The sequence below is a fragment of the Glossina fuscipes genome, unplaced genomic scaffold, assembly GCF_014805625.2.
Source record: "Glossina fuscipes isolate IAEA_lab_2018 unplaced genomic scaffold, Yale_Gfus_2 114, whole genome shotgun sequence".
Classification (NCBI taxonomy): domain Eukaryota; kingdom Metazoa; phylum Arthropoda; class Insecta; order Diptera; family Glossinidae; genus Glossina; species Glossina fuscipes.
The window spans coordinates 3,603,105-3,617,510 of record NW_023998457.1 but is presented as its reverse complement, the minus strand read 5'-3'; the positions used below and the strand labels follow the sequence as shown (position 1 = coordinate 3,617,510).

The window sequence follows — 14,406 nt, the reverse complement described above, 5'->3', positions numbered from 1 at the left end:
GTATTTATTAAGTAGACGCAAAGAAAAGCTTAAGGTAGAGGTACCGTTTTATTCAGATTCACTTTTGAAAATGATATCAGCATGTCTGTCCCTCCGTCTTGTTGATTATATTCCACTTACGCGTTGCAATTTTTATAATATATTGCTGAAATTTGGTACACGGTCGTCTTTCGGTCCAAGGACGAAAGCTATTGACAATTTTCCGGATCGAACTAATTTTTCGCTCACTTCCTACCTGTAAGGCGTTATTATGAAAAGTCCTAATATGAACTGTAGGGTAGGTGTAGGGTATTTAATGGTGGGTCATGGGCCCACTGTAATGGTTTTACTTGTTTTTTTTTTAGTAGCTTCAACTTAAATGAAGTGGTTAGGTCTCTTGCTATCTCTCTCCTAAAAGCAAGTCTGTTAAAAATGCACTTATTTTTAATAATTTCAAATTATACAAATTTTTTTTTGTTTGTTTGTATATGTGAACACGCACATAGGATTGCTCTAAAGCATAAAAAATATTGTTTTTGTTTGCTTAGGTTTTCTTTTTCTTTTGTTTTATTTGTTTATTTATTTATTTATATATATATATATATATATATATATATTTTTTTTTTTTCCTTTTTTATTATTATTTCATTTTTCAACCATATTTTTATTGTATGGTTTTGAAATTGTTTTATGACTGCTATGTGTATGGCGACTACGTACATATATTTTGTATCTTGTTGATTGTTTGCTCGCTTTGTTGGTGTTATTTATTTATAAATATCTACGCGTATAAGTAAGTGTACATGCATTTTAAACCCTACTGTAAAATTTCTACATATAATTTATATTTTATATTTGCTTGCCATATATATATATATATATTTTTCTTTTTTTTTAATATTTTTTTTCTTCTTTTAGACTTTATTGTTTTGTTAGCGGCATCAGCTGTATGTTGTATTGTCGCGCTGATACTACGATGCGATTTTATGGTCGCCTCATCCACCAACACACAAGTATTTAATCCCTAAAACCTTTGTAATGTCTATATCACGTGCCTGGTGTATTAAATTCTTAAAATGATTTGGTGCGTATATGGTACGGATTGCTTTGAAAGGATTGAAAACCAATTTCAGTTTACTCACAACTTTGGATATGTCGTACGTTCTCTACATAAAGTGTTTCGCTGTCTGCAAAAGCAAAAATACAGAATTTTTTATCGACCCCCATATATAACATATTTGGTTATCTCTTCAGACTTTTAACCATTGCAAGGAAATTGCTAAAGTATTTTGCTGATTTCAGATCTGTCAAGATCATCTTTCACTAAATGTTTGGACAAATATTTTTAGACTCTTTTAGCATACCATTTATATCAATTTCGATATCTTCATCAGAGTACGGAGCATTTTATCGTAACTGTAGAGGTAACGCAACGGTCAAAAAGTTCGTATAACGGTGTATAGATGTGAGATGACTATTGACGAATCTATTCAAAGGAAATGTGCCACAATTTCGTGATGCTTTGACCAATGAGTTCAGCAGTAACAGTTGCTGCAGTGATACTATTTACTAAGTTCAGAATTTTCCATTCTTTTACAGGAAGGCAAGTAAACTCACTAACACATGGAAACGTTAATAATGGCGACGTAGTGAAGTGCTCTGTCGGTGAAGGCACAAGGCTTACCGATTGGACATAAATCGACTAAGCTGCGGCCACCACCTTCCTACCTCTTTTTCTTTCCTCATATCTTTGGGACTGTTACCGTGTTACACGAGTATGTAACTATCCCCTGAGTGATTAGCCTTGTTAAAACAAGTAAGAACATTATAGTCGGGCAAGGCCGACACTTAAACACCCTGCAACACTTCGCAAAGGCTTTCGCTGGTGTTGGTAATAACACACCAAATATTGCATCTTGTCTTCATGTGAAGACATATATTTTATGAAAGCCTGCCTGTAGGACTATGCCCAACGCATCGTGTGCCGTGACTTAACAAACTTAATTCAGTTCCCAAAAATATTATTATTTTCGAATATCCGCCATAGAAAACCAGATATTAGACTCTCTTTCCATATAAGGGCGTGCTTTTCATCGTAGCCCTTAGGGTGGCAAAAACAGATCTATGTGATCCCAATTTTTTACTGTTAATTTTTTTGTTCAACTTTGGTCAATAATGGTTATGTAAGAGGAAGTTTAAAAAATTGTCACAGCTGAACAAAATATTTTATACTTATTTAGGATGCCGAGGTAGTATGACTCAGCGAATTTTGTCGTGAAGCTTTTAAAATTGCAATTTTCTCCCATACAACGACGTTTCGAAATAGGACGGGGAGCGATCGAAAAAGTGAACTGGTGCGAGCCATTCGTCAGCGTTTAGACCACAGCACGTCAGTGTACCAAATCTCATCAAGATGCGTCAAAATTTGCAGCCTTTAGGTCGAAATATATGGATAGACATTACACGGACAGACACAGGCAGAGAAATTTATCTCAATTGGGATAACGATTATGAATCGAACAATTAACAAAAGGTTGGACTGCCTTCGGAAGTCCTTCTGAAGATTACGTATGTGCGCGTAAATTTAATACACCCTGTACCCTAAGTTGTGTAACTTATACAAACGCAAAAAACTTTTTCTTGTTTTTGTTGCATTTACTTTTCAGTTAGTTTTGGTATCTTCATAGCCATGATTAAGAAAATATTTGCCAAGGACATTATACAGACCAACAGCCAGGCATGGTCACATCTTCTCAGAATTTGGTGCTGATCAAGAATATATAAGGTGTACAAATAAATTGCATCCTTCCTTCCTTCAATCTTTTGCGATTTATCGTATAGCTTAAGGATGTCCTCACGGTAAAAACTTGCCATTTTGGAGTTGCAATACCCATCGAAGATTCGGTAAACCGTTGTCCTGCTACGTATGACAGCATTGATTTGAATAAGAAGTAATCGGAAGGGAAGAACATCTGGAGAACATAGCCGGCGCGGCAAAACTTCTCAGCCTAAGCTGAAAATTATTTCCTTTATTGTTTTTGTGGAGACAGACGGACCTATGCGAATTTCATCGTATTTGTGGCCTCGAAACCTCGCAATTTACTTTCTAATTATTTAGTGCCAAACATAGAATAACGTTGTGCCGTAAATGGTATGGTGATATACACTGAATGAAAGCTTGCAAACAACTGATACTTACATCGTTCTTACATCAATATATGAGTTATATACGCTTAAAATATCGGAAAAATTGAACGAGTCAGGTTTATAAAGCAACCAGCGGAAGAGAATTTATTGATACACCTATTATACAGTTTCTGCGTCCTCTGAAGCGTCCTTGTCGGCATTGCGAACGTTTGGCCAAAGTAAATACACCGCCCGTCTTCGGGTATAAAAACAGACTTAACAATCTTGATGCAGTAAGGGTTCTTTTTATAGATGGAGCTTTAGATAGTCGGGCACAGTGACTCTGATATTCACGATTATCAAGAATAAACAGATCGGAAATGAACAGGTGCTCGGACACGCAGGTTCTTTGTTAGAGTCACAAAGTTCTCGTTGCAAAAAAAAAAATATATACGAAAACCGCGAAATAGAAGCAAGTTTAACATACTAGCACAAGACACTTTTGAATCGCGTCGAAACGGAGAAAAAGTCTACATTCGCAGTTGATATATAGACCATGGTGTCCTAGGCACTTATTTTAAAAAGTTCTCATTAACTATTTTCCAAAAAAAAGTTCTCATTAACTATCTTACAAACGTCACTTATTTAAGGAAAATAACTTAGAGATTTTATCAAAATATTACCAAAGAAAATTTTAGAAAAAGATTTTTCTTTTTATGCCCACCACCGAACGGATGAGAGAGATAATCATTTGGCGAAACGTTTACAACGCCTTGAGGGAAGCTTCAAAAATCTTGCAAAGTAGATATATTCTTGGTCAGCATCAAATTCTGAATCGATTTCCGTATGTCCATCTGTCCATCTGGCTTTCCTCTCATTACCCAGAAACCACAATAGATAAATCCACAAAAAGTTGAACATATATTCTACAGGCGACGCTGTACGAGTGCCTGTACAAAAGTGCAAAAATTGACCACACCTACCCAATATTATCATATATTAAATTTTTTTTTTTCAATATCTTAATAACACGCGGAATCAAGCATCTAAGCATTTCCTTTTGTTCGTCTATCCATCTAACCGTCTATTAGTCAGTCCTTCTCAGCCCGTGTACCCAATTGCACCGTATCTGTGGTATACATTCTCGCAGAGAAAGAAAGAAACATCGCCTACAAATTTTCAAAAGAGTTTGAAAAACAGATCAAAAAACACAATTACAGCCAAAACTGAGAATATTTTTGGTTGCCGTCTTTTTTGCTCCTTGCTCATAAATTTTTCATACAAAAATGCAAAAAATCATCCACGTCCAGCTAATATTATGTATACCATTTTCTATATCCCTGTTTTTCAATCTTTCATAGGATGGGTGCATAAGATTTGTTCCGAATCCAATATATTATTTTTACGTCTTTAGGATAATCGTACAGATGGGCACAGACGATTCGGTGAGGACCGAATATAATATATTTCATTGTTTTCTTTTTCAACGCTTCAGTCCCCAGGCTTAATCGGCCTATATGACTTGTTTTAATTTTTTTCCGACACTTAATTTTTTATTTTTTTTGTCTTGCAGCAAAATTACATCTTTTTTTATATACGTTGCCAATTAAAAATATAAAATTATTTACATACACTATCAAACTACCACGTATGTAAATATTTATGCAAGTCGTGAACATAAATAATAACACAAAATAACACAACGCTAGTAAAACGTTATTAATTTGATAAACACGAAAGCTAAACAAAAAAACATTTACGATACAACGTACACACACACACACACACACACACACACACATACACACACATATGAAAAACAAACTTATAAAACACATTTAATAAATAATGAAGTAATTATACCATAAACAGGCGAGAGAGCAGGGAAAGCGATAGAAAACGCTACCGTAACACAAAACAATAACAAAAAAATGAAAAATACAAAAATAAAAATATTAAAAAAAAATTATAATAAATACAATGTTTTGCATTTCATAAGCACTCAGCGATTCTGTCTGTCTGTCAATCAGTCCGTCACAACCGTGTAAACTATTGACAAATAAATGTTTAATAAATAAATAATGCTACGAATATAAACAGCAATAAGAAGACCAACGGTAATAACAACAATAATAATAATAACAATATTGATAAAAAAGTAAAAAGAAATAAAACAAAATTATAAAGATAGAGCTCACGACAATTGCTAGCTTACTGCTGGCTAGTGAGAAGGAGCATGATAAACAATTATAGAGGGGCCATGTTCTTCTTTTTGTAAAGCTTAAGCTTTTCATGGGTTTGTGTTTAAGTATACTATACTATACATACTGTATATATATATATATATATATATATGTATATGTTTGTCAAAAGGAATAAAGCATTACTTTCCCGAAAAAAGCATTCTACTGAAAAATCAACATGAAATGAAACGAAAAACAAATAAGAGACCAAACAAGCGTTTGATATAATTTCAATTTTCCAATGATAAATTGCCTACGGTACCGATAAACTGACGACAACAAAAACAATAACAACAACAACAACGACGACAAGAAACGAATAAACGAGCAATTGAGTAAATATCAGTTGAATTGATATATAAGTATATATGTATATATGTATGTATATAGTAAAGTATTTGTATAAATTGTTGATTAGTTTTGAGAAAGCAAACAGAAACTGAAACTGGGGAGCAAACGAGAAAATATAACGTACATACATATATATATATATATATATATATAAAGGAAAGGTTATATATAAATATGGGGCGAGAGCATTTATTGCTTAATAAATATTGTAGGGAGTCAATGCTTACGTTTTGTGTGATAAGTTCCTTTCATATAATAATAATAATAAAAAGAAAAAAAAAAGAAAATTTTATATGAAATAAATATGAAAACAAATATTAGCATTGAACTACAATGTTGACAACTTTTCCAAGATGTATCAACATTGATATATGTGAATAAATGGATCGATGAATGGATGAATTACTTGTGCGGACAGTTCAGTTAAAGTAAGTTAGTCGAATCGAGTTTATATAGTTATTATAATTTGTTTTTATTTATTTATTTATTTTTTTCTTTTTTTTTTTTTCTTTCTTTCTTTCTAATCAAGAAAATTGAAATACAATGAACTTTATCCACTCTCCCTCCCACTCAAGCGAAAGAAAGCTTTATATTTACTTAATCAAAAGAAAATAAAAATAAAGAAAGAAAATTAATATACACCTTAGGGGCGAATCTTTGATATGTAATAACTTAAAATAGTATAAGAAAATTGTTCAGTATATTAATGATTGGTAGGTCTGCTAATTTTCTATAACGTCTATCGGGAATAGAATAAAATAAAATACTAGTTCCGGAATAAAATCGTCTGTTGAGCTGAGTTAAGTCTTTTCGCAATCTCCGATGTTATTAAAAAAAAAAAGAAGAAGAAGAAGAAGAAGAAAAAGTATCGTTTTCGATCACATATGGTCGCCCAAATCAAAGTCGATATCACCTATTCAAAATCTTTTAAACTATCTTGTGCATGTTCTATCAGAGACTGTACCTTCACCAAACACTTTCAATACATTTCTGTGCGCCTCTGTAGTATTTTTTCCTTGTTGGAATGCTTGCAAGCTGAGGTAAATTATTTGGTAACGTGTTTATGTGTTTGAACAAAAAAAAATCTAAGAAACTGTCATTTCCGAGACGGAATATTTTATAGACTCAGGTATGGCTGGAGAGCATGGATTCATTTCTTGTCCTAGGTATCCTGTTTGATCATAAGCTTCGATTCAATTTGAATACTTGTTGAATACTTTGTGCTACGCTTCATTAAACGCTGGTCAAGGGAATTTGACGAGCCACGTGTGAAGAGAAGATTACAAGTCAGCTTAGTGTGCCCTGTATTGGAACACGCCTCGGTCGTATCGTTGCTATGTGAACTCAATTAAATCAATTTTCATTGTTTGCTCTTAGAAATTTGTGTTGAGATCCAAGCGTCCCCCTCCCTCCTTATGAAAATAGGTTACTACTTATATTCTTGCCGTCACTTGTGAAAGGTAGGTAGGTGCTACTGACTCGTCTTTTTTGTCAAGTGCGATTAATTTTAACATTCCTGTCCCTCCGAGAAGGAATTTTCTTTTTATTAAACTCAACCAATGCAGGTTAAATTATGAACTTTTTAATCCGCTTACGTTTCTCTATTGCATTCATTAAGACCCATTCACTGCCGATGCCTTACCTAAACTGATAGTTAAAGCTTAGTTTGATGGGTATGTGATAGGCACATTGGTTATTTTCTTATATGCTTTTATTAATTGTCTATTGTTTTAAGGTCATTTTGTTTGAATTGTAATTAGGTTAAGTCTTCAAATTGATGAGTTCCCCAATTCAGCTGAACCATCACTGTATCTGAATTCTGCATTTATGGAAAATTAAATTAAATAAATTATAATCTATATAGGGCCAGAAGTCAACTTTCAACTAGTGAATCGTCTTAATCGTGGTACACTTGCTAGGTCAGTATGTACACATTCACCGATAGAAAGAGCCCTTTCTGTAACCGCTACTGCAGTACGCAGTAAGGTAGTCAAAGAGATTTGTACAGTTATTCAATTTTCAATTCAATTACATGGATAACGGATAAATTAGGCGGCTTGTTGCAATTATGTACACTACAAGGCTTCACCATAGCACTTATCACTATATATGTATGAGGTGTATTCAAAGAAAAAGAGTTGATTTTTCAAATTTCATGGGCTATGGACATTCGTTGTTGATGCACTTGTACCCAACCTAAGACATTGTCAGCTATTCTGCATTTTTAGTTTGTTTTTGACAGAAAAAAAACTTGGACTTGTGTTGGTGTGATTGGCGAATTCTTGCTGTCGAGAAAAATGAATCAAAGGAAGCGGCACACAAGCTCATCATAGAAGACCGAGAAGATGTTAATGACACCCAAGTACGTCAACAACCGACGAGAACGTTGAGGCAATAGAAAAAATTCTTTAAGAGAATCGTGGAATCACTATTAGAGAAGTTGCGGATGAAGTCCGCAATGTCGCTCAGCTTATGCTATGCAAATTTTTCTTCCAATATCTTGGGCATGAACGGTGTGGCAGCTAAATTTGAATAATGTGCCAATTCATATCTGATTGCTTGTTCGACTTTTTACTGTTCTCAAAACTGAAAAGACACATGAAAGGAGGCAATTTCATCACGATGAAGGAGATAAAGATCACTTCGCCGAAAGAGCTCAAGGTCATGCCGGAAGCGCTTCAATGATTAGAAAAAGCACAAGTGTATTACATAAAGGGAGGATTACTTAAAATGGGACAAAGTAGTTGTTGATGAATAAATAAATATTTTCCGAGTCACCGTACTTTTTGAACACAACCCCTGTATATGTATATGTGATTAAAAAGCCAAGAACAGAGCCAAGTTTTGGGCATTTTCGGCAAATTCAGAAAACTCCGCTAAATCTGCGGTTACTAGTTAGTAATAATATTAGATCTTATCGCGAATTTTTATTGACTATCATCGATTACATCTAACGTACAAGCATTTAGAATTAGCATTGAGTCTGAGATATTGATTTGCTAAGAATCCTAAATGGATTAAATAATTTACATTGGCTTAGTTTTATTGGCTTAGTTTTATTAACTGATAGTTTTTTGAGTAACGAACTGATATATTAAAGCTGTTTTCACTCAAAAAGGCTTTCAAATGAATAAATCGAATAATCAGCTTTACCATGAGTGGAAATCCCTTGGATAAAACGCCGTTTCTTCAGAAAGGGTAATGTTACGATTGTGGCCAGGTTCCTTAAGGCGAAAAGCAAGAAATGATTTTGAAGCAATTTCGATTGATTCAACATAGCAGCGATAGATCGGAGACATATGCCAATATTTTGCGTACTAAGGCCATATGCAGCTTAGCAACGACCTTTGGATTTTAATGGGATTTTGCAAAAAGCAGTCTTAAATCGTGAGCCGTATCTGTGTCTTTTAGCTATTTCCTGATAATGAAATATTTGTGTTTTTTTTTTTTATGCAGAGACGAGAATCTTCCTCTGCCGCGCTATTTATCTGTTAAGATATTTTCCTGCACATTCGTTTTTATATTTTATTATCTGCTAAAAGATGTATTTACATAAATGTTGGCCGGCAATATTCTGACCTACATTGTACAATGTAAACAAATTATAAATAAATTTTTTTTCCTATTTGAAACAACACATATTTACACCATTGATATTTGAAAGTAAATTTTATAATTTTTATCTTTATGACAACTAGCTTCAGAATTTCAATATTAGAAGAGGAGGGGATTTACCAATTGCGAGTGTGTGACATAATAATGAGTGTGTATTGAAAATTGCACATAATTATACGAGATAAATAAAATGAAATAAAGAGTAGACTTTCAATGGAATGAAATTATCTTTAGAAAAATGTATACACAGTGGCCAGTGTTTTTCCATTATTCACTAAGTTACTGCTTTCAAGTCGAACCTAATTAAACACTTATTCCATCTTGCTTCCCTTTTGCTTGCCTCTTAAGTATTTCTGGCTACCATCGTATGCACATTTATAGAAGATATGTTGTAAGTGGCACAGTGGTAACACTGAAGCTACCAGATATGTTAATTTGATTCTTGCCAATTATCGAATTTAAAAACAAGTAAGAACATTATTGTCGGGCAAAGCCGAGTATTAAATACCCTACATCACATTTAGTAACACAATTCTTATTTTTCCTATAAAATTACTATTATGGGTCAATTTTCATTAACATATCTTGCAACTTGGACTTTTGTACTTTACAAAGAAAACAAATTTTCGTGAAAATCCTTATTAGAGTAGGATCCAAAAGAATAATCCGAGATGTTTCATAAATTAAAAATTATACTTTTTTGTCTTGGACCAACCCGAACTATTTTCAATAGCGTTCATCCACAAGTTAGAACATGTCACTGTACTGAATTTCATCAGTATATCTCACCAATTGCGACTCTTAGCTTGAACAGACATCAGACGGACCGGACAGGCTTTGATCAATCCAGATTCTGCCGCTGGGTATTACATACATTCGCAATAATTTAATACACGCCGTACTACAAGTGATGTAGGGTATAAAAATTGTCGGTAAAGCAAATGCAAAGTTCGATAATCTATTGGTGACTTCCATTTCTTTAGAAAGACTTTTAAATACATATAATCAATTTTTTTCCATTGGGTCAAGTCTAATGACATGCAATGGGAAGTGAGCGAGATGTACCTGGAAAGAAAAATTTTGTCTTATTTTGTTTCGGGAAACTGCTATAGAGTTGTTCCCCAGAACTAGTTGCATGTCGCTTTAAAAATGAACGCGAACGGTTAACAAGAGGCACACAGCTAGGGATTAAACATGTGACTTGACCTTTTTGCCTTCTTTTACGTTTGTTGAGTTCTATGCCTTCTTATACTTTCACATGTCGCTTGAATTTCATTTGGGATAATCTTTACTAGCTATAGTCGCAGGAGAAAGAAAAAAAGCTTGTTTCAGTTTTTTTATTTATCCTGTGCGTAGATTACACCAATTTTGTAATCTTGGATGGTTTTGTTGTTGTTGGATTGTCAAGAAGTGGTTGTGCCAAATTACACTTTGCTTTATACCCTCCTAGAGAACTACGGATCTAATGAACTCATTTTAAGAAGAAATGGATATATATATGCAAAAGATCGTTAGTTCTAATGTTCAATATAGAAGAAAAAGTTTTTCTTGAATTCTCGAAAAAGTTTTCAATACCGTTTAGATAGGCAATATTAAAGGATCTTATAAGAAACGTTCAAAGTGCTTAACAATAGTTATAGCGAATTGGCCAAGGGGGGTTTAACGAAGATGAGCTGATGGGCGAGTCAAATGAGTTAAAAATGAATTAGAACTCTTCGATTGTCCAAAGCTAACCACAAAAGTTACAATTCGCAATGCCTTTCGAATTTTCGAATTTCAAGTCATACACATGGTCTTCCTCTAGCAGCTGTTACTTTCATTAGGGTGCAAAGTGCAAATTTCGATTCGAAACAAACGTTGTACTATCATTACTTAACTTAGGCTTAACTAAAAAGCAATTGACAAAAAAATGAAGCATAGGACATAACCCTGAACGACTTGACACCCATTTATTGGGTTCACATGATTTTTGATGGGGTTTTTATGAAACTTTCTTTCTATAGCAAGTTCTCGCAACGTTACGCATAAATTTGCCTTCAGTAACACACATCCGTTTCTTCCTTATCAACTACCGTTCGATTTTTAGAACTTTCTCCACCTTCAAGATTCGTGTTACTGTTCGTAAGCAGCATCGTTAGTTTGTTTAATGTTCTCTCGTCGAACGCGTTGTTGATTTTACGAGCAATTTGTTGTACTTTATGCCCTAGTTTGAACTCCTGCAAGAATATCACTCACTCAATTGCCCACTCGACCCGTTCTCATGAATATCATAAAAAATAATGGACATAAAATAATGGTAAACATAAAACCAATGGCAGAGAGAATTATGAAGCGAAATGTTTGTTTTAAAATAACACATAGCATGAATACATTACAAGAAGTATCGCAAAAGCAAGTAGCAAAGGCACATGAGTAAACAAGGAAAAAAATTATATTCGATTGTCACCGCATTTTTTATACCCATCATCTTCTGTTCTAAAAGAGACTAAAGAAAGGCAAAGAACTACATTTTCATACTCTACAATATTGGGTGGGCGTGGCTGGCTTACATTATTTTACAGAATGAAAGTGAACATTTTTAAGGTCTACTTTATCAGTGGTAGGCAAATAACATGGAATTAAAAACGTTTACAGTTTTTGTCCCATAGGCGTGTAGATCTTTTGACCGCTTTGAGGCCTTTTTGGCAAATTTTTTGTTATTTTCGCGAACGAGGGAATATTCACCACAGACAGATGGACACGCCAAGAACTTATATAATTTGTGAAATTGCTGAAGCTGGCTTCTAAGCATTCTAAAGGTGTTGAAAAATAAATTGGATTTTGGTTTACTATAACATGGGATAGGCGTGGTCAGTTTTTCCCATTTTTGTGCAGATTTGACGGCATCTGCTGCAGTTTATAAGGACTAAGCAAAAAATAATTTAATTCCCCTGTTGAAAAATAGAGGAGTTCTAAATTTACATGGTGCTGTGGGCGTGTCCTTCGATCGATTTGTCCAATTTTCAATAAAATTCATTTTTTCGGCCTAAAGAATGTTTACAACAGACATTACAGATGGACAAGTTTAAATAGACTCCGAATTTGATCCCTATCAAGAATATATATACTTTTTGAAGTATCTGAAGCTTACTTCTGTGCGTTGCAAACGTTTTGACAAAATGAATATACTCGTCATCCTTGGATGATTACTATAAGCAGAGCGACATTACGTAAAGTACAGCTTTGTAGATTTTTTAAAGGTTTGCAACGCATAAAGAATGAACCTTGGTTAGTATAAATAGCGGAATCGATTTAGCGGTGACTGTCCGTCTGCCCATATTATTATTGTGACGACGCCAAATGGCTGTCTTTATGAATAAACTTGAATTTACTATTTTTCTCATCATTTGAACAGTACGCGATATATTCAATATATATCAATATATATAAAATGTAAGCTGCTAGCGGATTGCAATTTACTTAGAAAAAATTGAATATAATTACCTTTTAACGGCACTCTCTCCTTAGATAACCTGGGAAAATGTTCATAATGTACATAAAGCTTAAGATCAATATCAACAACAGTTCTTTACTTCTACTAGACTTTATTCTTAGATCAATACATCCCTTGATCTTTTCTCTTGCGATACATCTATATTTTTAACACGGCTTCTGATGGCCTGAGATGAGATTCAGGTCTGAGATTCAAGTCTGCTTAATATTCTATATAATGGTTTATTGCTTATTGGAGGCCTCCTTGTGATGGATCTCGTTCTCAGACTTGAATTGTAGTCTACAGTTAAGAATATTTTTTGCGATCGAAAGCATACTTACAATCGATTCTGTCTCACGACTCTATTTCACATTTTAGTTATATTTACAGTAAATTCATATGTCTGGACATTACAAGCGGAACGGGAAATTATATATACCTGCAGCTTTAGGTAGGTGATGCAAAAAAAAACCTTCTATCAACTTTTATAATTAATATTGTTTCAATATTATTGTAAACCAGCATCCGGACATGCACGCATATCACCTTAACGCATCACATACTCGCATACAATGGCCAAGGAATAGGATTTTTGTAGTTCATATATGAAGTCCATTTAACCGCTAACATGGGACAACGCAGAAACGCAAAACAAAAAAGAAAAAGGAGAAGTAAATGTCATCACAAGATCCACTTTTAAAAGACTATTAAATTATATGTACGTATTTATGCTTGTAAATGGTTTTGCTCCCCTTCTCTGGCTTCTTCATGGAAACTTTATGACTTGTGCGCGGATATTTGCTATTTTTGCTTCTCCGATATGGTTTTTCAAAACAAAAAGAAAAACAAAAAACAAAAAAGAAGAATAAAGTCAACCACTTCTCATTCGCCAACATTGTTAACGCTTTGCTTGATGTCGTTTCAAGTTCTCTGTGTGTGCATATGTATGTATATGGGTATGTTTTGTTTGGTTTCCTTTTTTAGTGTTTTGTCAAGTTGATAGAATTTACCATAAAATCACTTTATTTTTATTATAACTACTTTCATGTTGCACAAAGCTGTCTTTACATCAACCTCAACCGCATATGTATATAAATGTATATAAATATATATATACGTATGTATATAACAAATGTACACATAAGTCGTTCCATATTAGTACATTTGGCTGTGTCTTATCTTTTTTTGGTTTTGTGTTTGCTGTAGTTCCCCTGATAATCGCCTTACAAATGAATTAGAAATTGTTGGAATTTTTAACGATTTCAAAAACCCATACTTTTGTGCAAACCAATAAAAGTTTAACTTAATCAAACATAGACGAGGAGCCGTTTTTTTTTTTTACGGGAATATAGAGCGAATGTCTGAAATTTTCTTCATTAAGTAAAGAATGTTATGCTGTTTAATTTCCGTTCATCTTGCTAACTGTGAAAGAATGCAGATTGACAAGACTTTATAGAAAATACTAAGCTTTATATACCTACATACTCCTCTATCTCTATAAACTATATTTAATAATATTAATGCATAGCAGGTTTAGAATTATTACACAAATGTGACAACGCAGCCTATAGAAATTAGGTCACTGCGTATTTTTAGTGGATTAAACAAATTATCGCATAT

General features: G+C 33.7%; 1 long non-coding RNA gene across 1 annotated transcript; it reads left to right on the top strand.

The window, feature by feature from the left end:
- Window positions 1–6,309: 6,309 nt before the first annotated feature.
- On the top strand, window positions 6,310–7,111 carry LOC119639989. Its single transcript, XR_005247592.1, has 2 exons — window positions 6,310–6,739; window positions 6,823–7,111. It is a non-coding gene; the product is annotated as an uncharacterized LOC119639989 (long non-coding RNA).
- Window positions 7,112–14,406: the final 7,295 nt, after the last annotated feature.